The 22275-nt window shown below is 31.9% G+C and overlaps 1 non-coding gene across 1 annotated transcript; it reads left to right on the top strand.

Moving 5' to 3' along the window:
- Positions 1 to 439: 439 nt before the first annotated feature.
- Positions 440 to 22138, top strand: LOC131078705 (agamous-like MADS-box protein AGL65). Its single transcript, XR_009367071.1, has 13 exons — positions 440 to 835; positions 3500 to 3807; positions 4123 to 4179; positions 4653 to 4668; positions 4834 to 4895; positions 5011 to 5035; positions 5127 to 5188; positions 16646 to 16745; positions 16930 to 16980; positions 17200 to 17345; positions 17460 to 17742; positions 17928 to 18068; positions 21902 to 22138. It is a non-coding gene; the product is annotated as an agamous-like MADS-box protein AGL65 (transcript).
- Positions 22139 to 22275: the final 137 nt, after the last annotated feature.

Raw genomic sequence — 22275 nt, 5'->3', positions numbered from 1 at the left:
AAATGAACAAAAACTATTTAAAATAGACATTTTTAAAAAAAAATATAAAGAAATCCTAAAAAATCTATCATTTCTAAAAATTCGCTCCTATAACACCAATTTTTTTTTAAAGTAATCATAGTGAAGAAATCATTTATATAATGTATTAAATTTAAAAAATAATTTTTAATTTTATAAAAAATCAAGTATATTTTGAAAACAAAAATAATATTCACTTTTGATTGATTCAAATTAATTGATTAATTAGACATAATATTTGCCTCAATTCTTATACCCTTTGAATATATTACTTAGAAATTCCCTCACAACTCTTACTTAGGCTTTTGTATGTCGAACAAATACAATATAACTAATTATTGTTTATTATTTTTTCTCTTAAAATAAAGCCAATGCCTCTTTCTTAGGTTTCCTCACAATCCTATCCGTGAGATTATTTTACTCCTGTTCACACCAAAATAACGTCTAGTTAGAGTATTTAACATTAAATTATTACCAGTCATAAATATACAGCAAAAAGTTTGTGTCACCTTATAATTTAGAGCAGTTTTGTTTCATTTGTTTTCCTCCTGGTTTTTTGACAGACTCAACGCAGAAAACCAGATAAGCCCTAGAATAGAATATCATTTTTTTCCAATCTAAGCTGCTTTGGCGGTGCGTTTGTAGTTTGGAAAAGGGTTTTCTTTTTCTCTTTTTCTTTTATGAGAAGTTGCGTCTGATAAGAAATCGATTTCCAGCAGCCCGGAGGAGGAGGAGGAGGAGGAGGAGGAGGAAGCTGCATGTGCTGATAAGAAATAGATCAGAAAAAGATTAAGAGAATAGCATAAAGATCTGCAAGGTATGCAACTATATTCTTGATCTTTTTATATATAGAGCTGATTTTTGTGTTTTTGCCCTTTTTACTGTCTCAAACTTGATTTAAATTTGCTGAATAAATCTAATCATCTTGTTTTTTAATATGGGTATTAATGGGAATCTTGTTTCTGAATCTGGGTTTTAATGGAGAACCCTGCATGTTTATAATCAGAACTATTTCTGAGCTATATTTGTTTTATTTTGTTTACCCAGCCAACAAAAATTGTTCATGTACATACTTAAGATCTACAGGACTTTTTAGGGCAAATAAAAATTTGACGAATTGTTCATTTCTTATATAAGATTCAACATTTTGCATGCAAGCATACTAAAACATTTTGAACTACAAAATCTAGCAATGACCTCCAATTTTTATACTTTGATGGATGTCGATTCTCTGTTCCAAAGCTACCATTTTGGCTCAAACGATTAAGATGTTTGCAAAAGGTTTTTAAACTCTGCCCTTACGCCTGCCAATACATTTTCTTGAAAGTTTCTACAGCCTTTTCAACAAATTGATTTCGAGCACACCACCTTTAATCATGCATTCCTTGAGATGAAATTTCGTTGTAGGAAAGATCCAATGCTTCTAGATTTGTCAACATGGGAACTGAATCTGTAATTGGGCCTTCAAAAATGTTATGAGAGAGGTTGAGATATTGCAGATTACAAGAACTTACAATACTAGCTGGAATGATACTAGATAATTGATTTCCAGATACATATATTATTTGAACTATTGCCAATTTACCGATTTCACCTGGTAGGCTTTCTTGTAGTGAATCCCAAGACAGGTTGAAATAAAATTGTAAATTTTATAGAGCTGATACTTCTGGTGGTATGTTTCCAGTGAGATTATTATGGGATAGGTCAACTAGTTCTAGTGTGACACACTGTCAAATTGATTGTTTTCAAGATGAAGGTAACTTAGTTGGGGAAGACTGCCAATATTCTGAGCAATTTGTCTCACCATATTGCAAAGGATGTTAGTTTTACAATGTTAGGATGTCAGACTAATTATTATCCTTACTTTCAACCACATTATAAGTGTGGAAAAACAAATCTTATGATAACAAAAATAAAAAATTCATGCAATCTTTCACCAAGATGGCCCGCCAACCTTCTAATAGCTTAGATCCAACTCTTATTTCTTCTTTTCTGCATTCATGAGTTGTTGTTTTCTCCTTTTTTGGGGGGCTGGAAGTATTACTATCAAATCAAATCCAAGATTACCAAGACTGTTATTTTTTATGTTCTCTGCAGCTCTTTTTTTTCAATTCTTTTTCCAATTTTTTTTGTCTGCATCATTTTTGGTAACATGGAAACTGTAACTAGGGAGGCTGTTATGTGTGAGATAGGCTGTTGAGATGATCACACAGAAATTATGAATGAAAAGACAAAGAAATTAAATGGACTTATAAGATTTGTTATTATACCACAACTCGTAGATATCTAATCTTGTAAAGAAGAATTTTCCAATTGAATTAGATATCGTTCTTTTTTTTCTTCAAGTTTTATTGAGTATACCATAACCCATAGATATCTAATCTTTTAAAGAAGAATTTTTGCAGCTGAACTAGATATTGTTCATTTTTTTTCTTTGTCAACATTTTGAATTGTATGTTATAATCCAGAATGAACAAACAAGAGAAAATAAACTATAAAAAAATTGCACCCAATGAGAATACAACCGCTAAATTGATAAAATACTCAGCTTGTCGGACAACAAATCTATCTCAGTCCCATTTTATTTATAATTTTATGATATGTTTTTAAGCAGTAGTCTGTTTTAGATTATATGTTTTTCTTCTTGTAAAAATTTTTGCTGCAAAATCATCATTGTTATTTCTTGTAAATAAAGAGATTCAGACATCTATGCAATATGCTTTATCTTCTAAAACATTTGGATGTTACCTTTTATTTTTATTGTATTTGATTGAATGTTTTTTAATGTAATTAATTATCTTGCGTATTTAATATATTTTAAAAATATAATTTAATCATCTAACAAGCTGTATAAAGAGATTTACATTCTTTGTCTTTTAAAACTATTTTTTTGTGCTATACTATTAATAGGTGTTCATTATTTTCAATTGATACCTAATTTTATTAAATATGAAATTTTCACAATTCGCACCTAGTAAGAATACAAGGCCCAGTTGATTAAATACTCATCTTGTGGGATAAAACATCCTTCTCACTTATTGGATTAATTGAAAAAAAGGCAGGTACGAAAAGTCTATATGGTTTTAGTATCTTAGCCCCATTCTATTTTAAAACATATGTTTTTAAGCAATAACCAATTTTTAAATCTTATGTTTCTCTTGGTTGTCAACCAGTCCAACTTTTGTTGTGAAATAATTATTATTTTTGTTGTAATCTAAGAGACTTAGACATTTATTTTTGAATTCTAACTTTACATTTATTCTTCTAAAATAATCAGTTATTACATTTTTATTTTAGAATTATCATTATATTTGATTGATTTTTTAAATATACATTAATTTTTTTTAAATTTAATTGATTTTTTCAAATATAATCTAAATTTCTAACAAGTTGTATAAAGAGATTTACATCTTTTGTCTTTTAAAATACTCTATATACTATCTTACTAAAAAAAAATCATATTTTTCAATGGATAATGCAGATTAATGCAAGTTCCCTATCTTATTTTTTCACACTTGATCATTGTTTGCTCGTTCCTCCTGTACCTTTGCATCTACTTAAGTCAAACTCATATTAACTTTGAGGATGAGAAGCATTGTTAATCATGGGGAGAGTTAAGCTCCAAATCAAGAAAATAGAAAACAACACAAACAGGCAGGTTACCTACTCCAAGAGGCGAAATGGACTTATTAAGAAGGCATATGAGCTCTCCATCCTTTGTGATATTGATATTGCACTTATTATGTTTTCGCCCTCTGGGAGATTGAGTCATTTTTCAGGGAAAAAAAGGTAATCTCTATTAGAAACACTCATATTTGTGCTTATAGTATTACAATATGCATAAAAATTGTTATTATCAAGATCTTTTGTTAGTATGTAGGTTGTCTTTAATGTGGCATCCATGTAAATATTTTCATATATAAAAGGGATTTAGTGCATATTTTTGTTTATGAGAAGGGTTTTAGGTTTGGTGAATATTTATGGATAGATTTTAGTATTTATATGACATAAATGTGTAGAATAAGTGGACATGTAATCAAAACTTGTATGTCATTCATTTTGTAGTACAATATTAAAACTTCTCAATTTCCTTTAATTTTGAAGCAGGATCGAGGATGTTATAACACGTTATGTCAATCTACCTGAACATGAGAGGGGCAGGCATGTGCTTTCTACACTATCCTAAAAAAAATGAAATAAATTTATAATGATTTCTTTTCATTTTATATTACTTTTTAAAATTCAATGGCTATATTTATATTGAATCACTTCAATTTCAATATCTTTATATTGAATCAATTGTTTAATTAAACTATAGATCTCTTATAGAAATATTTGAATTTCTGTTATCTTTTTTACAAATAGTTCATGAAGATTTCCTCACAATTATAATTATCTTGAAAGTTTCATTAGGAATTTCCATACATTAATGAATTGAATTATTATCTTTAATAATAAAATTACTGTAAAATTATAGCCATGTTATTTTTGCCTTTCTTAATAAAATGAATTAAATTGGGTTATTAATTTTTTTATAAAATCATATGTATATGTCTTTAATTTTTGTAATTAACATCTTAACAATATTTGTTCTTTTGTTTTGCATTTCTTCTTCAAATATGACAAATATATAGGCTTCAAAATCAAGAAGTAAGTCTCATATATTAAAAGAAAATTATCTAATTTTTTTTTTTACTTTCATCTTGCTTTTGTTTTGTGTAAATTTTTTAAAGGAATGATATGTTAAAATAAAAATTGAATCAAATTTAAACTTACTTGCAATTAAAATTTATTAATCTATATATATTTGACCAGCTTCTAAATAAAGGATTGAAGAAATTGAATCGCGACGGTGAACTTGCCAATCATCTAGCAAGGTTTATAATAATTTATTTTAATATTCATTGTTTTTGTGTTATGAAATCCTCTTGATAAGTACTCATACTAATAGGTATATATTTTTCATCTATGACTATGCATGATTATAATCAGCACAGGAAACATTCCAAACATTGAGGTATTCTTGATTTCATCATCAAAAATCACTTTTCAACTTTTTTAAAGTTATAATTAATTTGTAATATATGATTATAATGGTATCTTTGTAGGATCTTCAAAGGGAAATCAATACGTGGAGATTGCAACTAGCAGATGCAGAATCAAGATTAAGGTAGAATCTATCATTATTTCTATTGAAGTCTTTATTTTCTATGATTACACTTTTGGATTCCCCCATTTATTCACTATTTCAATTATTTTTAAAGAATAATTACTATATTCATTTCTTTATAAGTTGGTACTTACTATTATATCATAAAAAAATAGGCATATAATCATATTTTTGTAGGTGTTCCATTTTAAGATACATCATTATCACATTAAAAATAAATTTAATTTACTTTATATAATTATAATATAAAAATCGAAGGAATAATTTTTTTTAAGCTATAACTTTAACTTTAAACTTAGGTCAACACCCTTTATATTAACTTTAAACTTGCTTACATTTCATTTATAGATTCTACAAAATGGTGTATTCGCTGATAAAACAAAATTCAGTGATAAGCGGTGTAACTACCTATCTACCCATAATCCACAGCTCCATAAGCCAAAATTGCAGCATCCCACCTATAGAAATATATTCCAACACCCACCTGAAAAGTAGAAACTACAGTTTGTATTCAGAAACAAAAAAAACAAACACATTATTAGGCCTTTCTTGCCTTCTTGATTACACATGAGCCCTCAGACGTGCCTCAGACCTTTCTCGCATGCATCATTTGTTGCCCATTACCGACCTCATGAGTGGAAACCTCATCTTTCTCACTACCCAGAAACTCTTCTGCCCTCCTCACACATTTTACCACTTCTGTCATGGCCACCACTCGACATTCAGACCCACATTCTACATGGGTCGAGCTTCTAGCTCCTTCTTCCACATCTATGGAGTCCTCTATAAAAGATAACATTTATTGTTTTCAAACATATGTGGACAATTTTTTTAATGTATCTTTAAGAGTGATTAATTTATATGATTGTTCATTATCTTTGAATTTTGGGTAAGAAAAAATGATATTTTTTTAGAAATACCATATGAATTAAAGAGACTACATTCTTGCTTGAGATGCATTACAGTCTTAAGCAAACTTTAAATATAAGAGCACTCATGCTATGACTTCTAGGGATTCAATTTACTAAAACATATATCTATTGATATTTGGTGCTTATGTGCACAACCTAGCCTCCACCTTAAAGATCATTATGCTCAAATATTGAAAAATCTCTATAGTCTATTAAAAATTGTTTAGTAAAGTTTACCAAGCTAGAGTACCACTAGGGTGGCTTATATATTGAAAAGTACAGATAAAATTTTGACCATTGCTCTCAAATGCAGTGGGTGTAAATGGTGAGAATGGAACCCATGATTGCTAAGTTTTCATAAAATTTTGGTAAGTTTGTTAAACGCAAGGCAAGACTGAGAGGAGGGGCAGGGGGGAGGAATCACTCTAAACAAAAATTAATGCAACACATAAGCAACTAATCAACAACACATATCCAACACATGAACACCAAGATTTTCTACATGGAAAACCCAAATAGGGAAAAACCATGGTAAGCACCTGCCCACAAAATATATCCACTTTGTATATTAGATTGCAATGAAAAGAGCTCAATGCTTCGGACTTGCAAATTAAGGCTAACTACTCTTGGGGAAAGATGCAAAAAGAGGACTTATAAACCTAATGCTAACTACAACAGGGAAAGATACAAAAATGATTTGAAAAGAAGGATCTCCTAATCATAAAGTTGTCCTTGAACTCTGCATCAAGCGACCAACATCAACGCACACAACTCAAACCTCATCTATCAACACTCTGTCTCATACCTCTACCATGGTCTCAAACAACTCACATATCATTCAAACACAATTCTTCTTCTTTTCTCTTCACCGAATTCCACTAACTATCTTCACATCACACACTTCCTCTCTCACAGTCTCTTTTACAACTAAATCACATACATTCTTTACATACAAGATGGGTCATCAAAGCTTAAATCAAGCCAGCCTAAAACAAAATATCTTTCAGACCAAAAACTCACATGTTGATCCACTCCAAGAGAAAGAGGGGACCAAAACACATCTTCCTAAGCTCAATCCATTGATCTGCAATCACCAGAACAAAAACATCAACATCCTATCATGCAACGCATATAGATGGACAATTAACAGGCCAAAACATATTATCCGATGCAAATAACTCTTATTTATATCTCCACATGCTACAGTGAGACCCATGACACATCAAACTACCTTCCACAAATCATATTCGGACCCAAAAGGTAGGATTAACACAGAATACCATAACTGACAGTGAAATATATCACAACATCCGGAGAACACAGAGATATTTTTGAACCATCAAACGAACATATCCACAATGCCAAAAACGTAACCAAAGAGGATAACAATATCAAACAACATCAACAACACTTTCTAGACCTAAACAATTCCAAAACAATCAATAGAACTACTGCAACACCAACACAACAAGATATCTCTACACCACAAACATTCCAGACCAACATCTATCTGGACAAAAAGTTTGACATCAATGAAAACCAAATCAACACATACTTCCAACAAAGTTTTCATTTTTTGTGAGACATATTCCATGAACAACTCTTCCCATTGAATTTTCTGAAAATATACTATCATTTTATGAAACCAAGACCAATTTGTCTTCCTTATTCATGGATGATATTGTGTTTACTATATAATATTTGAGCTCACCTTCAAACATGACATGACAAACACATCACAAATTTCATCTTTGTTTGATATTTTAGATGCATGAGCACTTCCCAACCTTAGTACAAATCATTGTTCTATAGGAATGTGTTTCTATGATATTGGGTAATGTCTTGGACATATTGGGGACTTAGGGACTTGGAGGGGATGCCTTATTGGTCTTCCCTCCTTTTTTTTAAAAAAATGTTTTGGGGATATCTCTAGGTTTACCACTTTTTCTATCTTTTTCAATAATCCGTAACATTCCACAAACCTCCTAATTTCTTTGAACATCACAATTATCTCAATTTAAAATGTATTAAAAAATAAAAGCATTGTAGAATTTTAAAAACCCTAAAAATGGGTCCAAGTGAGGTTTTTGAATTGAGAATAATTTTTAAATCCCATGCCAATTTTTATATTTTCCTAGTATAAGAGAATTAAAAAGAAGAATAGGGGAAGAGGAAAATATAAGAAGAGGAAAGAGAGAAAAAGGAGCAATTTATGAGTAACAATCAAATGATAACTAATTTTTTAGATTGTGTGCATGTGTGTGGGTGTGTGTGAGCATGTGTGTTTCTATGTGTCTGTGTGTGTCTGTGTGTGTCTATGTGTGTATGTGTCTATGTTTGTGTCTGTGTTTGTGTTTGTGTTTGTGTTTGTGTTTGTGTTTGTGTTTGTGTTTGTGTTTGTGTTTGTGTTTGTGTTTGTGTTTGTGTCTCTATGTGTGTGTGTGCGTGTAAATCCCCTTCTCATGTAACCATGAGTCTCATTTCATGGAATGTTAGGGACTTAAATTCCCCTAACAAGCAATGATTGGTTGAGCACTAAATTCAGAGGATAGAAGAAAACATCTTCCTCTTTCAAGAAACTAAATTGACCAATGTTGAAGGAGACCTTTTCTCAAAAATTATAGTCCCAAGTAGCTTTTGAGGAATGGGTGAAAAATAATCAATTGATGGGGATTTGTTTTAAAATGGAACCTACACTTGGACAAATAGGCAATTAGGCTTCAACTAATATTATAGAGAAACTTAATGAGAAACTTAATTTCAGTTCTTTTAGAAGGGAGATTTGGGTTTATTCACCTTGGGTTGGAAAGTGATATTCTTCCATGTCAGGCTTAGATCTGTATCTAATACAATTGAGTATTGTAGGGGATAAAAGGACAATCAAATGTCCCTTCAAATTAAAAAATGTGGTTTAAGTATCCAGATCAAAAAATAGCTAGGAAGAAGTGCAAGTGGAAGGATCACAAATGTTTAGTAGTGAGATAAGAAACTTTTTGGAGGCAAAAGTCAAGGGAAGTATGGATTATGGATCAAGCGACAAAATTTCAAAACTCTTCCATAACAGCATGAAAGCCTAAAGGTTGGCTAATTGAATTTCAAGGATTAGATCAATGGATGGATCAATTGTGGAAGTCATGGAAGAAATTAGATCCATAATAACTAATTTTTTCTGTAAGATCCTCAACAATGTTGAAGATTCATATTTGATAGCACAGAGGAGATTATTAGAGAACATTCCCAATCTAGTTTCCAAGGAGCAAAGCATAATGCTTTAGGGAAGTTTTTAGTGAGGAGGAAATTATAATAGCAGTCTTTCAGCTCCACTCAAACAAAGCACCAGGCACAGATGGGTTCCCAACTGTCTTTTTTAGAAGTGCTAGAGCATTATTGGCAAGGATGTGACAAATGCCATTGAATATTCTAGGGTGTTAGACATCATCTCAGGTGAACAAACTGGGTTTCTACTAAGAATATCTACTTAAGATAGGGTTATCATTGCTTAAGAAGCTTTTCATTCAAGAAAAAAACTAGAAATATAGGAATGTTGATTAAACTAGCTATAAGAAAAGCCTATAATAGAGTAGATTGGAGATTTATCTTGAAGATTATGGAGGCTTCTGGTTTTTCAAAGACTTTGTTGGATTGGATTTTGAAGTGAATAGCTAGCCCCAAATACTCAGTGTGCTAAATGGATCATCAGAGGATTTTCTTGAGGTATCAAGAGGCATCAGTTAGGGGGATCTTGCTTCCCCCTTTCTCTTCATTATAATGGCCAAGGCTTTGGATAGGTCTTTCAATAGAGCCTTAACAAGAGGTAATATTGAAGGGATCAAATTAACTAGCAATCTTTGTCCTATTTTTCATCAGTTGTTTGTTGATGATACTTTACACTTTGGATCAACAAAAATGCAAGAAGAAAGGGCAATTAAGGATATTCTTAACTTATATTCAAAAGGCTCAAGACAAGAAGTCAGTGAAAGAAAATCTGGAAAAAAAATCATCTTTACTTAGCCAAAAAAGAATAACAAATAGTTAAGATGCTTGGATATAAAAAAGGACAATTACTTTGTAGATATATTAGGTTGCCAACGGATAAAAAGATCAGCACTAACAAGATTTGGGACCCCCTATGTGACAGAAGTGCCAATAGAACAACATCATGGAAAGGTAGGTGGTTATCATGTGCAGGGAGAGCTATCATGTTGAAGGTTGTCCTCTCAGGTATTCTCATCTATTTATTGTCTTATTTCTCATTGTTGGCTAGTGCTAATCAGAAGTTGAATAGGCATATGAGAATATTTTTTTGGCAAGAGAATGTAGAGAAAAACAAAAGTGCTTTGGTTGCTTGGTACAAGTTCTGCAAACCAAAGGAAAGTAAAGGAGTTAGAATAAGAAAGCAAAACCTTCAAAACAAGGCATTGGGAGCTAAACTTGTTTGGAGGATATTTAAGGGATCATAGTTAAAATGGGCCAAATTTCTTCGACATGATTACTTGGAAGATGAGGAGGCATCCAACATATTAACTACATCTAATCCCCCAAGAGGTTCAAAAATCTAGAACTTCATGATAGATTGTAGACCTCTAATCGTGGATTATATCATGTGGGGTATCCATGATGGTAGAATAGTTCATTTTGGGAAGATTCCATGTGTGGTTATGTGGGAATAGAAAAAATTGGGAGATGGTGGTTACAAGGACATTCCTCATGCAAATTTGTGGAAGCACAGTGAGAGATTATATGTGGATGGTTAGGTAAGGAGTGTTAAGGTGGGTCTGGGTCTGAAATGACTTGGATACCCTTAGGTTGCCAAAGGAGGAGGTTTCTCAGCTAAAGTCCATTCTACAAGATAGAACAATAGTCATTTGGGAAGTTGAGGATGTTATTTTGAGTGGATTCAATAATGCTTCGTTTTAGGAAAAAGATGAATATAGGCTAATGTAATGTGGTGGAATGGGATTCACTAGTCTAAACATTCAAGTTAGGAATCAAACCGATTCACATAAACATACATTGGGGAAACAACCAATAGGCCCAACTTCAAATTTAATGGTAGAGCTAGGCACAATGATTGATGGTTTCCTTTGATGTGTGTCAATGCAATTGGATAGGATAAAATGATTAAATCCAAGATATAAGGCTAATGATGTAAAATTGAGAGTAATCAACATAAACAAGAAGCTACATATCAATTATGCAGATTTTGAGTACATATCTAGAAATAGGTAGTAGAGAGGAAATTGTGTCTACAGTTTGAGCTTGAAAGTGTTGCACTATGTAGCTAGGCGACCTAGTCTTCAAGTTGTTAGATGCATTCATCAAAAATAAATTTGGTATCAGGATGTCACTCAAAATATCCTCCTAAAATTTATTTGGAAAAGTGTAAGACATTGGGTGCACCCAATGTCTACGGTTTTTTACTTCTTCAATGTCTGGTTCTCTTTGTTTTAGTCTGTACTTTCTAGATCTATAAACCTTCTCTGATAATCCTATAACCTGCACACACAAGAGATGAAAAATAGTGTTGGGTTGATAGGGGTTTGCCTAGGTCTAACATCAAGTGGGAATTAACCCTAATGATGAATAAATAAAAGAGAGAGCTTACTTTTGTAGGGCAGAGGCTAAATCTATAATTAAATGTTGTTCATTGAAATGTTATACCTTCCTTTATGAATCTCCTTTCCCTTGAAGTCTCTATAAAAAGATTGATGTTGCTATGTAGGACTTGTGTGCATGTCTTCACATAAAATTGATTATGGATGCCATCTTGAATGCTTGAAAATTCAAATACTTCACGTCTTCTTCACTACCTTAATGATGGTTGATTGCTTTCTCAAATGAAATGATTGTTGTGTAGTAAATTCCTTGATGAGAGATGTTTCAAATGAGGGGTTAAAGGCTTGCATTTATGCCTACCCTCATGAAATATGTTAAAAATTACAAACAAGGTCGGCATTGAATATCATTTCCCACTCAAATTTTTCCAACCATTAAAGGATTAAAATTTGGGCCCTTTTGGATTGGATTATGGTGCATAGTGCCCTAGTCGAGAAGGACAAGGGTGCTAGGTTCCCTAGTCCAATCCATGTAGGTTGAGACAAGGTCAAAAATCTAGAGAAGGAAAAAATCATAGATATGGCACTAGTTTGAGCATGATCAAGACATAGAAGGAAAAAAAATAAAGTGAAACCCAAATGAGCACCTAAAATTATGTGAGGATACAATTTACGACACTACATTTAGCCCCCAATTTAGCGAGAGTATTAAATTGCACTCATACTCTTAGTAAAGTACAAAATATCATCAAAAGACTTTCATCAAGACATTAAAGAGACAAGAAACACTAAGCCCTCAAGGACTTAGGATCTCATTGATCTAAAATATTAAGGTAAAAGGAGAAACACATGGAGCAAAGATATATGACTCATAGGTCTAGTAAGGAGCTACTTACTATAAGCCATATGAGGAGGGACGGAAAGAGACCAATGGATAGACATAAAGTGTGAAGACGTGACATATTGGTCTAGTATGGATCTTTTTACTATGAGTCATATTAGCACAAGAAAGATTACAAAGCAAAAACTCAATTTGCTAAATAATTTGACAAACACTTGATTACAAAATGGGTGTTGTAGCATCCACCAAGCACAAAGATTACAAAACAAGGCCTTGACTTGCAAAGTAACTCAAACAAAGATCAACTACAAAATGGGTGCTACAACATGCACCAAACATATCATGGTTTGTGATTAAAGTGTACAAACCAAACCTCATGGTGTGTGCACAAAGTGTACCACAAAGCAAAAGGTATTCCCTCATGTTAAAGTGATTTTGTATGCCATAGCGGGAGTAATTTCTTTAAGGTAGCATGCATACATACAAAAGACAAGTATGTCATAATAATGAGATGTCCCCAAGCATGGGAAAATCAAAGGTGATGGTTCACAAGACACAAAAGAGAGTACATAGGGGATCCACTATTTGGGGTTAGTACGCACATTAGATAAATCATGTATATCAAGTATGATTTAATGAGTCGTCCTCATCCCCCAAGGTGGTGGAACTATGAGCACAGTGGAAGAAGAGCACATAAGATGAACGACACAAGTATTTTTTGGGTCAACATGGAAGAGACCAAAAGGAAATATATTTCTTTGCATCATCCCCAAGTAGACAACACAAAAGCACATTTGCTACACAACATGAATACGATATATAGACGAAACAAGATACAAATAGAATAATGTCACAATAGGTTTGGTCTCTTCATTGCCTTGCACCAATGGAGAAACAAGGGTCATCCAAAGACAGCTTAACATAATACATAGACACTCCAATAATCACATCATGAGAAACACTTCACATGCAAGCAAACACACAAAAGAATCCACTACACATGTGAAGCTAGTCTAGCAAATCATCCACCTCCCAACTTTGCTTATCATCTTTTAGCTAGATGGTGGGGAAGATGTGAGAGGAGCCACAACAAGTATGATATATGGAGATATCGGTAGTTTCTAACAAGGACCATGCTCTAATGATGGATCATTGTGTGTGTCACTAGGAGCTAGAGTCAAAGCTTTTGAAAATATTGAAGATAGCTCATGGTTAATCTCAACAACTTCATACATATCATCAGAATAAATAGTATTTATAATATTATTATCAATTTCATTATCCAAATTAATCATAATAGGAGATCTCATGCGTAGAGGAGATCAAGAAGGGGAATCATTTTGCATAGATAATTTCAAATTTTGACAAGGATGATTAAGATAAAGCTCCTCCCTATGATTAGGAAAAGGTTGGGCAAATGGGATGAAGTCAACATTTGACGGATTAGGGAAAGAAATTCTTTAGGAAGCAAGCTCATGAGCCTTGGCATGATGTCTTCATTGGTGTTCTCTTGCACTACAATTTCTCTTGTTATGACTCAAAGCTTGTGTGGATGAAGGTTGGAATCACTCATAGGCTTCTTTTCTTCCTTTGTAGGAGGAACGGAAGAAACCTCCCTAGATTGAGAGATAGAAGATGTTGGGAATTTTTTTCTTTGACCTTTATAAGATTTAGGAGGTGGAACCACAACATATATAGTAGGAAAAGGAGGGGTAGGAAGAAATTAAGGTCTAGGATGCAGAGGCAAAATATCCATATCCATGGGTAAAGAATCATTAGGTTTACTTAAGGTTGATATCCTTTCAATTTGAACTTTTGATAAAATAAGAAAAGGACATCTTGATGATTTTGTAGAGTTTGAGGTTTCTAAGGCCAAAAGCAATCAAGGATGAAGTTCCCACGGTTGTATAAGGGCTTATAAAGACTATGATTCATCATTATAACAAACCCATTGTGAGGAAACTTAGAACATTTATGAATGGTAGAAGGTATAGCTTTCAAAGAATTAAGCCAAGGGTGTCCCAACTTCACACAAAATTGGTTCGAGGGAGGGACAACAACAAAGGTAACATCTGAGCACTTAGTACCAACTTCAACAGGAAGGATGATGGAACCTATAGTGTGACAAGTGAAACTAATATGCATCTTAATCATAACATTAGATTTATCATATGTATCTTGATATAATTGTTGTGTATAGAGATGTTCTTCTATGATAACATTCACAATACATAAGTATGGATCTATGAGCACTCCACACAAGAGCTTTCCTTTAATCTTTGTAGTAATGTATAAGGGTTTATTGAGTGCTCTAATGATATCTGTTGATTCAAAGGTGATGCAAGGGTCACACTTAGGCTTAGGTTGCTCAATCAAGTTTACAACTTTGTTGGCTTCACTAGATGTATCATCAATAGCTATATGTCCATTATCGTTGTGATCAACAACATTAGTAGAGTGAGAAGGAAAAAGATTGGTGTTATATTTGATATACGGATCTAACTAATAAATTTTTATTCACAATACTACTATATCCTTCCAAATAGTTGCATTTTTTTTGTGAATGTGTTAAGAAAAAATATTGTAAACAAAGAATACCTCCTGAACACAATCCCACAATATTTACCATATCTTAAGATGTCCCTCCTCTCTTCTCTCCTTCTATTTAATGTGACGGTAATTTAATATTCTTATTAAGTATATTTTTGTTCTTTTAAAAATGTCTTCTTTATAATAATTAATCCATAGATTTATTTTCCTAATCATAAACTTAACAACGTCTTCAAAAAATTCTATTGTTACATATATTTACTTTAGCCAATACTTTTTATAACATGTAAAACAACGTAGTTATCAAATAAGATATATTTAGAAAGTCAAAGAAAAAAAAATTAGAATTTCTTTATATGCACTTGCATAGTAAAATCTCTTCCCAAAAAAATGCATTAATAAGGTACCAATAACTATACACTATTTTTATCTTCAGAATTATAGTGATCTAAAATAATAATAATTCTTAATTTTATCTTTTATATAGAAGTGTAAAAGAAAAGTTATAATTGGAGGTTGAACGACTCCTTCAAACTCCTTTTCTCCCTACTTGTCTCCACATAAATGTGGCCATGGCTAGGAGTGGAGTTGAAATATTTGTATCTATTCTAATTTTTTTTTGTCCCATAATTAATATGGTGCCAATGGTTCATATAAGAATGGGCCTAGTAGTTAGGTTACTTTGCCACAAGATAAAGCTCCTATAATAGGTCTTAGTTATTTTGTGAGGCTAAAATATGAAGAAAAAATAATATGAAATTGTAATTAGTTGAGAGCAATTACCTCACATGGTTGACCTTATTGGTTTGGTGATAAGCATCACACCCACTACCTATTTCACTAGCTTATGACCTTGTGGTGTCTATAGCATAAAATATTTATGAATGCCTCTCGAACTTTGATTTAATCACCATTTAGGTTTTAAAGATTTATTATTATAATATTTGTTAATTGATAATATTTTTTTAATCAATTATAATAATATATTTTGAAGATATTTTATTTATTTGTATCACAATCAATTTTTCTTAACTATGAATTCATAATATTTGCCTTCTTAGAAATGTGATTCTTTCTTCTTTTTATAATAAATGTTATACTCTATTTATTATGTCGAGAGGCATCTACAATGACATACAAATATCCGTAAACAAAAAATGAATTTTGAATAAATTTGACGGGTAGATGATAGGTAAATGCATGCATGTTTCAGTTTCTCTATAAGCATTTTTTTATTATTTTGAATAAAATAGAATCATTGCTACTTGTCTATAAGTATATGAAATCGTTACATCTTTAATGAGAGTGAAAGAGTGCAGCATTATTCAGGTCCATGTCCTTCTTGACAACTAATAAACATGCAAGACAATTATGTGATATCTCTCATCATTATTTTATGTATATTTTTTTTCAGAATATAAGTATACTAGTTTATGTGTGCTTTATATTATTGAAAAATAATGAATGAATTTTTAATGATTCTATTTATATTAGAAGTGTTCACTTTGTTCATTTTGAATATTATATTTATGTTCATTTTATCTAATTTTGAAGAATTTAAATCTAGCATTTATTTTACCATTTTAATGTAAAATTTCAGGTGTTTGGAAGCAGATCCCCATATGATAAATTCACTACAAGATGCAGAGTTTTATGAGAGAGTTCTTGAAGAATCCTTAACTAGAATTCGAGCTAAAAAGGTAAATAATTTTTCTTTCTTCAATTAAATTTGCTATTAAAAACTTATCTTGCAACTAAAATATTGAAAAAATATATATCTTTTTAATTTTAAAAATACTAAATGATATTGTTTTTTAGTTATTATAATCTTTTTAAAATTTAAAATTATTATCTAACTTTAAAATAATTTTAAATATATTGCAGCAATACTTTGAACAAACTAGAATGATCTCATATGGCCAATCAAATATACAGGTATGTTTCATTTGTCGTAAATTGAAATGCTCTATTTAAAATCCTTTTTGTATTGTTCACACACCAATGAAGATATAGTTGAATATCACTGTTTAATATTATGTATCATAATGAATCTAAACGTTTTTCTTTTTTTATTTTACTGAATGGGTGCACTAAATGTTGATGAACTATTTTATTACTTGCAAATTAAAATTATGCATGTATTCTTGTATATAGATTTATATGCAACAACAAAATGGAAATCCAAGTTGTGCTAGTTCAAGTGAGAGTCAAATGCTAAGTTGGGTATCACAAAGAGAACCACAGATAGGTGCTCAAAATTGTTTAGAACCTGGCAATACTGATGGCACAATAGGATTTAGGTATGTTCTATGACTGAAAAGTATATGAATTTAGAGAAGGTGTTATTCATGGCATCCATAGGGTGCTTTGGAATCATTTGAAACTAAATATGTGTTTCACTTACTTGAATGAAGGGACATTGTGGCAGAATGCATGCCTGTAAATATTTTCACATCTGTTCAACAAGGCAATGGCAACATGCAGCTTGTAAATCATACAAGTGATTCCAATAAACCACATTTGAATTTTGATTATCCTCCTCTGGAAGGCAACACTAGTGATGAACATATTGAGCATGATATGACAGGAAATGATTATGGTTCTACAGTGGCTCTTTCTTCCCAATGGCAATCAATGTATGGAAATAGCTTGATGACGCCTTTATCAATTGTGCAAAATAATTGCTCTTATGTACAGGTAATTAATACCATCAACCTTCACCTTACATCCTTTCAATAAATAGTTTAGTGTATACATGGGTGTCTATTAATAATTTTATTGCCTAGTTTTGTATCTTTCTTTGCCAATTTCTTGTCAACTTTTTTTAGATTGTGGAAATATAAATTCTCTAATATGTACATATATTTTTATTATAAGTTTAGGGATTGGCAATGACGGACAATGTTTCAAACATGATATCACATCAAAGCCAACACCAACATGAAGACTCGTCTTAAGAGGATGCGATTGATGCACCTTACTACTCTAACATGGGGGATGCACCTCATTCTAATTACGTGGATGTGCCTCCTTATTTATATATAACCTTTATTATATAGAATTTTCTTCCTCAAACTTTTAGGATACATAGCTTATAAATAAAATTTGATTTTGATGTTTGTTTAAATTATATTGTTTATGTATATTTGAGAATGAATTTTTTTATCATAATTAATTATAAAAGGTTTGTTTTGTATATATGATTTGGTTTTTCCAACCTAAATTGTCCTAGACATGAGATTTAAATTCAAGACTACAATTACATACTTTTGCGTTAGAAATACCAACATTTACCTTCCCATCTATGTGTGATATCTTTATTTATGATGGCCTTCCATTATTCATCCTTTATAGACAAGCACTAGAGATTAAAATAAATCTCTAATACAAAATAAAAGATTAAGCACAAAACCCAAGAATATAACTTGATGTAAATGTCAAAAAAATTACAAAATATAATGATGTCTACAAAAGTAAAAAATAAATTAAAATTAAAATACATAATCTAAAGACAATGTATAGAAAACAACCATTAGAACTCTTTAAAAAATGAGAAACCCACAAACATGAATGATACTAAACAAAAACAAAATTATGATTATTTAGAACATACTAAGCAAATGATTTTTTACTTACGAGAGCTCCTTTAGATTCTGTAATATAAAAAATAATGTAATAATCAGTTTGTCAATTATCAATGAATCATATTTTTAAATTTTTAAATTTTTAATCAATATAATTAACAATGTTAAAAAAATGATTAGCTATTGAATTCGCCCTCTTATTGTATCTTTGCATTAATCAATGCACAATTTTCTTGTAGCTTTCAATTTTGATATTGAAATAATTTCAATCCATGCCTTATGCCTCTACCTTTAGAATTGACATGTAAATAGAATTATATCAAAAGGATTCATCTTGAATGTCACCTTTTAGTCCTTTAATGTATTGGTTTCTAAAAATCAAATGCTTTAATTAATTTTAATTGTAATGAATATTATTACATTATATTCTTCTTTTTTAAAGTAGGTTATTTTTATATATGTTTAATTATATATTGATTTTGTAAGTATAGTCTAATTTTTTTAGAGCATTATATGTTGCAATCTTTATAGTATCATGCATTTATATCTTTTATCAATATTTTTAATTTTTTTCATACATGATAAAAGATTGAAAGAACCCTATGAATTTGAAATTAGATGTGATCTTACTTGGCCTATTCTTAGTTAAAAAATGTAATATGTCTTCCATTAGATACTTGTAGTTAGCACAATCAAAGAATCATGCTTCTTATATATTAGATAACAAATGTTGGAGTGACCTATATCTACGTAAAGAGAAAAAAGGTTGTGATGAAATTAGATGACTAAGCCTATTTGAACCAATTTGTTTAGGTATTAGTTTTTTAAATGTGAAAAATGATCTAAGACATAAAAAAAAATTATTTTTAAATTGAATTCTTTTCCTAAACTATTATAATTAATAAGAACCTAGATTTTAATTAAGACGCAACAAAAAATATAAGTGGTATAAAAGATGAGAAAAGTAATTTAATATATGGATTTAACAAATGACAGTGATAAACATGAGAGGGAAAGTAAGTGTAAACCTTTGTGTGAGGTAAGTGAGTCAAATAAACAATTCATATAGTCATTATAAGTGTTAAAGTTATTAAATATTTGTTAGGTCTATTAGTCATATGTATAGAATTATTTTGTTGTGTGTTTGTTTGAGTTGTTAAAGTAACTCATATAATTGGGGAGTGATTCCTATAATGTAGGAATTTGAACTCCTATAAGTGTGTAGTATATTTATTGTATAATTAAATATTGGCATTGCATCGAGAAGGAGGCTAGGTCTACAACCAAGGAAGTTCAGGGATTTTTGGTAGAAGGCTCAACTCAGGTATTATGTTCAGCCTGCCTCCCGTTCATGGTCAAAATCGAAATGGGTTTGGGAGGATCAAAATAATTTCTTTCATTCTAGGTTGTTGAGGAGAGAAAACGATTGGAGAAACAAGGGTTTTGGGAGATCCTGAGAGGAACCACCAGGGGCTTTTAGAAGTCGAAGTAATATCCAATCAAGTGCGAAGACTGAATGGCAAAGAGTGAAGGAAAAGGAGTGGTGGTCGAAGAAGATTCAAAGAGTTGAGGCTCCGAATAAGGTAAAAATGCAGCAAATAGAACCTCAAAAGCTTTCTTTCTTTCTAGATAATAAAAGCTGGAATGATTTTGTTTCTTTCCTGAGGGCTAGAGGGTTCTTTATGAAATGGTTTGGGGATTGGCCTGTGGTTGGTCATGTCAAGAGCTAGTGTGAGGAGAATTGGCCATTTAAAGTTGATCTAAAGACAATGCACAATGGTTTCTTCCTAGCAACAACTGAAGACAACAATAATAAGAATTGGGTTCTAAACAATGGTCCTTTCTTTATGGGAGGTAGAGGTTGTTGGAAAGAGACACTATTCCGGAAGAGATTAGTGCTTGGAGATTGTTTAGGGATTGTCATTGATGGCGACTCAGATCAGATGTGTCATCCAATATATGCCAATTCACTTTACCGAAATTTTTGCTTAAGTCCGAAAGGTGGAATATAGTGTTTGGCAGAGCATGAGTACATTGAGGAGAACTCGATTTTCGGTGCACTTTTTTGTTTGTGGTGGACGAAGCAGTCAATTTTTTGGTTGGAATTGCTTAGTCCACAATCCTAGATTTCGGTGTTGATTCTTGTGCAAGTTTGATGATCCGGTAATCGATATTTCGGGAAGAACAATGTTATTTTGGTGTGGCGTGTTATGCAAAATCTTTGGGATGATTTTGTTGATTAGTATCATGTTCGAGGATGTTGTGTCGACTTGTTTGAAGTGTATTATCAATTTGTTTTGGTCTGCATGAGCATTTGTAATCATATTGAACCGACTTCTTGTTACACGTTTTATCTTTTTGGAGCCAACATGTTGGTGACCTAATCAAGTGTTGCGGATATATAAGACCAATCTATATGAGTATTTTGTGATTTGATGGTCGTGCAAAGATTGTATGAGCATCTATGCGTTGTTTCACGTGCGCCATCCTTGGATTTGTGCTCTGGTATATGACAAAGCAAAGCAGAATAGAGCAGTGTGTTAGAACAGTGGAAGAAGACTCTTTGTGCTTAACCAGAACTACATTTTGGCATTTGTAGATGCTATTCATCAGTTCAGATAAACAGCTATTAATTATAATCATTTGTAGGACAGTGAGTCCTTTGGGGGTTGCAACCCTCTCTTTTGTAATTGAGCAGTGAGTTCTAGACAGTGTGTCTGAATGCATGTGCATTCCCCTCTATAATATTATTATACTCCTAATCATAATATTACAATATTGTGGGTCTCAATCCCATCATGTTTTTTCCCTTTCCGGGTTTCCACATAAAAATTCTGATGTTATGGTTTTATGCTTGTGTGTGTTGAGTTCTTGCACTTTACTTTTATTCATTTGCATCTGGTGGTTTAAGAATCAGCTAAAGAAAGTTAAAAATTGCAGAACATTGATTCACCCCCCCCCCCTCTCAGTGTTCTTAGATTCCAACAGAGGTTTGTATATCAGAGATTGGGAACCTAATTTTAACCCTTTGAATGCTCATTTAGAAGAAGTGTCAATCCGGTTGCGCCTATATAAGTTGTCGAGAGAGTATTGGAATGAAGAGACCTTCATGACAATTGGCAACAAACTGGGGTTTTATATTAAATCGAATGAGGCTATTGAAAAGAAGGATTTTAGCATGTATGCGAGAATCTGTATTGGCTAGAAACAACATTTTCCTCTGCCATCTTGTATAGAGATTTAACACTAATGCAGGGTGTTGGGTTCAACAGGTTGATATGGAAGATCAAATGGAGCATTGTAAACTGTGTAATAAGGAGGGTCATACAAAGGAGATATGTTTGATCGGTCCCAAAGGTAAGACAGTGGAATCTATGATGGAAGTTGTTGTGGCAAAGTTTTTGGAAGAGGAGAACAAGGCCCAACAGGGGAAGAATGGAAGTGTCGGGGCTTCGGCATTAACGAAACAACCCCAAGTTCAAAGGATCAGCGGAGAACATCAAGAATAGGAGATTTCTCCTAGGCTAAATGAAGAGGCCCAAAAGGAATAGAACATGGAGGAGAAATTTCAGGCAGAACAAGGAAGGCAAGCAATTAAGGATGAAGGAGAGCGGAACGCAGAAGATATAGATTCAGATGAGGTGGT

Source organism: Cryptomeria japonica, chromosome 2, assembly GCF_030272615.1.
Source record: "Cryptomeria japonica chromosome 2, Sugi_1.0, whole genome shotgun sequence".
Classification (NCBI taxonomy): Eukaryota; Viridiplantae; Streptophyta; class Pinopsida; order Cupressales; family Cupressaceae; genus Cryptomeria; species Cryptomeria japonica.
This window is presented reverse-complemented; position numbering and strand designations above follow the sequence as displayed.